The sequence below is a fragment of the Ailuropoda melanoleuca genome, chromosome 17 (genome assembly GCF_002007445.2).
Source record: "Ailuropoda melanoleuca isolate Jingjing chromosome 17, ASM200744v2, whole genome shotgun sequence".
Lineage (NCBI taxonomy): Eukaryota > Metazoa > Chordata > Mammalia > Carnivora > Ursidae > Ailuropoda > Ailuropoda melanoleuca.
The window spans coordinates 25,253,397-25,258,973 of record NC_048234.1 but is presented as its reverse complement, the minus strand read 5'-3'; the positions used below and the strand labels follow the sequence as shown (position 1 = coordinate 25,258,973).

General features: G+C 43.4%; 1 protein-coding gene across 1 annotated transcript in view; it reads right to left on the bottom strand.

Annotated features, from left to right (window-relative positions):
- Nucleotides 1–563: 563 nt before the first annotated feature.
- C17H9orf135 (chromosome 17 C9orf135 homolog) overlaps nt 564–5,577 on the bottom strand; it is a 194,825-nt gene continuing 189,811 nt past the window's right edge. Inside the window, exons 9-10 of the mRNA XM_034646840.1 lie at nt 1,230–1,290; nt 564–617 (exon numbers count right to left, since the gene is read on the bottom strand). The gene's annotated coding sequence lies outside the window, so the exon portion shown is untranslated. The remainder of the gene's footprint in view (nt 618–1,229; nt 1,291–5,577) is intronic.

The window sequence follows — 5,577 nt, the reverse complement described above, 5'->3', positions numbered from 1 at the left end:
TTCCTCTAGGACCAAAGAATGTCCATGTATTAATTCCTGTGACAAATAAGGGAACTATAGAAGAGCAAAAATCAATGAAAAGCTGTAGTGGATGATACATAGGATACTTCTATAGGTAAAGATTTATATGTGGTCGATGTTTTTTGGAACCAAAAATGAAACCTAAAGTTCAAGAATATTTTAAAAGTTATCCTTTGTGTTTCAGATTCTGGGCTCTCTAAATAAAAATATGGCTTGTTTCATCAGGCTGCATTAACAGCTCTCCAAGAGGTATTAATTATTAACTATTTGCTCTTAACTATTCCCTTTTTGTGGCTTAGGACTGAGGTTCAGTCTCAGGTGCTGAGCACGAAAAGGGGGAATCAGTGTACCACTCCATGCCTGCTAGAGGCTGGTGAGGTTATGGCTGGGGAGAAAGACTTGGAAGTTTCTTCAAAGTGAGTGGCTGTTTCGAGGGGAAAAAGGAATGATAAGCATGCTCGGTGAAGTTTACAGGTCACATGGCCCACCTGGTGAAGTGACACTACAGGCTACCACAGCTGGTGAACTGGTTGTCAATGGATCAGTGCTTAACCCTCAGGTGTCGCCCGGGTCACTGTCCACCACCTCTCCACACGCTGCCATCAGTGGCCCATGGATGGGAGAGTGAAAGCAATAATTAGGTTCATGAAACACTAGTTAGGATGTTAGAACCAAAAGAAAATCTAGAGGTTTCCTTGTCTCACTATCTCATGACACAGATGAGCAAAGGTGACCCAACGAGGAAACGTAACATGGCCAAGGTAAAGCAGCTCTCCACTAGCAGAACTAGCTCTAGAACCCAGGTCTTCAGACCCCCAGTCAAATGTACTCTTCAGCACAGCACATCTCTAGGTTGAAAGTACTTAAGAGTGACTTAACTTCCCAGAGCTTTCCTGCATGTGGACAGTGCAATAGGACCCCACTGACATCTATCTGAGTAATATACCAATGGTATTGATAGTTCACTCTTTCCTTCCTCAGCACATTCTTTGTCTAAGGAATGCTATCACTGTTGTCATACTCAAGGTTTAATTTGTCATATTTACTCTTATTTTATCCCTAAAATGTCCGGGCTGGAAGTTGAGTACTGGAGACAGGTGCAAAATTAAACCAATGCAGGTCCTACGTGGAGGGGGCCACATGTGACTAGGGACTGCCGAAATGACTACCAGAGCAGGAAGGGTATGTTTGTCATGGCCATGGGTTACCTGGTCAAGAGACAGAAGTGAGGCATCCCCAAGCTGGTTCTGAGGCAGTAAGATGTGGCCACTAGTGTGGAGAACAAAAGCAAAGAAAAAAATTAAATTTCCTTACAACTAACAGATCATCGGCAAGTCTTTGAGACAGGCAGAGTGATTTTCTCTAGGAACTCACTGCCTCGATGTTAATGCTTTAGCTTAACATTAGCCTGACCTCCAAAATCCTGTAAAACTCCTTTAACATATAAAAATTCCCTTGGAAACTTCCTTTATCTCCACCCACCAAGATATATGTTAGCAATCATTTTCTAAGCATATGGCCCACTGATACACATCTGAAGAGTCCCTTGACTAAGGTTTTACTAGACAGTAGTAAATGCCCTCTTTCATACATCTAGCCCCTCAAGGTCCTAGAAACCTTGCTTCCAAATTCCTTAGAGATTTATGCTATCCCTAACCCCCGCCAAACATGAAAGTATATAATCAACCACCCCTCAGGACCCCAGAGCAGCTCTTTCTGCCCACAGGTCCCATCCCCGTGCTTTAATAAAACTACCCTTTTTTGCACCAAAGACACCTCAAGAATTCTTTCTTGACCGTTCGTTCCTGAACCCAAACATTTTCACATAAGCTACCAGTTCAGGTCTCAATCAGTTCCTAAGTGCCCCTGAGTCCCAGTCTATGGAAATCCCAACAGCCCAAGCTGCTAGAATGATATTAGCCATAGCGAGGAGGAAGTTCAGTACTACCTAGACAAATACTCACCCTCCCTTTCTCCCCACCTTTTATTGCTGCCTATCCCCATCTCCCAAATCTATTGACAAATAGATTTTCCATATCTGCAGAAAAAAAGGACTCAGTCCTATGACAAGGGATCCACATCAGACGTTGCTACCTGACCCAGTTTGACCAGTTATGTCCCATCTGGGTCCTAGTCTTGTGCTGTTGCATGTCCTGAGACAAATCAGTCTCTGAGGATCTCTCTTTCCTCATCTATAAAATGGACTGGCTAACTCCAGGTTTCTAACTATAAGATTCCCAAGATGTAGTAACGTTTGTCTGATCTTATTAGTGGCAGCAAGCTTCCAAAGACACTTGTCACTGTTATTAGCTGTATAAGACTATACACAGAATGAAAGATGATAAAGTTGCATGTTTTTTAAAAGTTAATTCTGGGGCGCCTGGGTGGCTCAGTCGTTAAGCGTCTGCCTTTGGCTCAGGGCGTGATCCCAGCATTCTGGGATCGAGCCCCACATCAGGCTCTTCTGCTGGGAGCCTGCTTCTTCCTCTGCCACTGCCCCTGCTTGTGTTCCCTCTCTCGCTGGCTGTCTCTCTCTGTCAAAATAAATAAATAAAATCTTTAAAAAAAAAAGTTAATTCTGTTCTTGCAATATATCCTAAACATTTCACTTTATTCTGCCCTCACTATTAATTACAGACACAGGGACACAGGAAACAGGTGACATTCTAGTCGATAACCAGAAAAGAGTAAAATCTACCACTAGTGAAATCAATGTTGGGTTCACCAGCAATCAGCAGATGTAGCTCCTTCTACGTAGACAAGACCTGGATGGAGCTAAAGCCAAAATGGGCCAGTTTTGCAATACAGAACAAATCATGGGCCAGCCATGGATGTCAGAGGTTGCTATTTTGGTCCTCCACCCATTTATTTATCTATTTGTCTTTCCATTCATTCTTTTATTTTCTTGACAACCTAAAGTAGCTTATCTAAGTTATTAAGCAAGCTCCCAAAATGTTCAAACATGTCTCTGCTATTAAGACATGTTACTAGGGGATACAAGTAGCAGTGAAAAACATTGCAACACTAGGTGTGATGTTCTTTCTTTCTGGATAGTCATATGTCAGTCCACATTTGGAACACCAGCTAAACAGTCAATAATAAAGATGAGGGATATGCCCATAGAGAACTAGTTGCAAAGAAAAATACTAACGAAAGTAGTCCTGTGTGCATGCATATATCCTGATTCCCCTTTCCAGAGAAGAAGAGAGAGAAGAAAAAAGAAACAGCCATTAAGTAACCTCTCAGTATATTCCTTAAGTCTCTCTCACCAGAAATGCTAGTTCAATGTTTAACATCTGTCTTGTGTACAAACTCGTACATCATTCTGTGGATTTGAGAAATTAAAAAATATGAGGGCTAGGAAACCCCTTAGGCCCAGATTCACATTTTGGCACAAATGTAAGGCTCAAAGAACTGAGTGGTCAGGGTTGTGTATTTCAGACCCGCAGAGAATGGCCAACCTTGTCCCTCTGCCAGGGTCAATGGGCCAATTTTTCCCCGAGGTACTGCATCTATCTCAGACACATGAGCAAATGGGAAAATCCACGCAGAGGTTATTTTTTCCACAAGAAGCTGCAGATGTGATACAACTTTAAAATTCTAATGATTTTACCACAGCCCTGGACTTCTGGCCAGAAGCAGCAGTCTTAGAAATGCTGCTGCCTCCCAGCTTCCACCTCAAATCACCAGCCCCGGCCTCCCGCGCACACACCGTTAAAGACTGCCCCTCCGGATGAGCCATTCTCGTTCTGCAGCTTGCTAACTGGAAGGATACAGCCCTTTCCCCATCCTTTCGGTTCTCAGTTATACTAGTATTTACACCAGCTACTTGTGCCAAGTTCAGACAGAGCATTGCACGCTCACTGAATAAATGCTATGCGTCTAGCTTGATAGCTTAGCCGAGCAGCCTTAACTGTACATTACAATCACCTGGGAAGCTTTAAAAAAAGAGAACATGCCAGCACCCAATCTCTGAGAGATTCTGATTTAATTGGTCTGGAGTGGGATTCTGGCAGCAGTATTTTTCAGGGCTCCCCCAGGGTTTGTAGGTGCAGTCAGGGCTAAGACGTGCCCCCCCCCCATGAACAAGGTACTGGAAATCCAGAAACGAACGCGGTGTGGTCTCTCCCCTCAAATAGAGCATGAATCTTTGGCTGATTTCTAACTGGCATTAACATTCCACCTTAGGTAAAGCAATCGCCAATTTGGGCTTTGCCGACACTGTGCAGGACAGAAATCATTGTGGCAAGAAACATGCACTATTTGCTAGCCAAATAAATGGCCCCACGTGGTTATTTTTAAATCTCTCGGATTTGTTTCACTGAGTGTTTCTTCCAGGTACAGCTTCCTCTCACAGAGGAGGTGGTGCAGGAAAGGCTGGTGGCCACTCCTTCCTGTTCAAAGCTCTCCCAGTGCTAGAGCTAGGCAGCAACTGGCACAAGGTCCCACACCATCAGTCTTGGCTCAGTCCAAGTAAACCAGCAGAGCCGATCACAAACAGAACATAAATTTTGTCACAGAAGACATGCCTAGTGAGGTGCTTATGACTAAACTGTTTATAAAACATTACTTCAAGTACTAGTCTTAATCACATGGGAGAGATTAAAAATATGCCCTGTTATGTTTTTGTCCCCTTCTTTGAGCAGGAGTCAGTGATATTTTCCACCAGCTTGGAGCCTGGCTCGTCGTGAGCAGTGTAGGAAGCATCCCAAGTGTGTTGGCACAACTGGCCAGAGGAAGCCTCTATCCAAGGGGTGTTGGTGTGCTTTGGGGTACCCAGAGGGGAGATACAGTGGGCATTTCCTGTCTATTTCCCCCTCTGTCCCAACCACCTTCACCACAGCCTCTGACATTGTCTACATGAACCGATGTCTGCCTCAGTGGCCCTGTTTGCACTGAAGTTCTCTGCTGGCTGGAATCCTGCCTCTAAGCCCCACCTGCTGACCCTCAGCCTCCACCACAGAACCACTGCTAGTGAAAGCAAACCCCAGACTAGGGCCCAAATTAGCAATTTTGAGGACAAGCATTCTCAAAGTCAGTCTTCCTTGACTCCCTCCCGCCTCACGTTGCCCAGTCTGGACCCAAGTCATACAAAGGAACCCTCTCACAACCAGCGAAAGAGATTTTGTCTCCATCCCTCTCATCGAGGCTCACCCCAAATGTTCACATGGTCCAGAGCAGCAATGCAACCAATGGCTGTCACATCATAAGTGCAACTATTTAAAAGTTACCAATCATGATGTACTGTGAAATAGAATACATTCTATCCTCCTGACTTGACAAATCCATACTTTCATACTGAAAATTTTATTCTTTCCTCTTCAGCTATTTAACTGAACTCCATTTGTAGTATTTTCTACATTTATCATGATTTCAACCTGTGCTTATTCTCTATGGTATAAAATATGAAAACATAATTTATTCAAAGTATACAAATCTTGGATATATTTTTTATCAAAAATTTACGTTACAGTTTTAAAAAATAAATTTGTTCGTGCTTTTGAGAGTTCATTTCTTCTCCCATGTTCAAAATGATCTATTAAGATTATAAGGCAA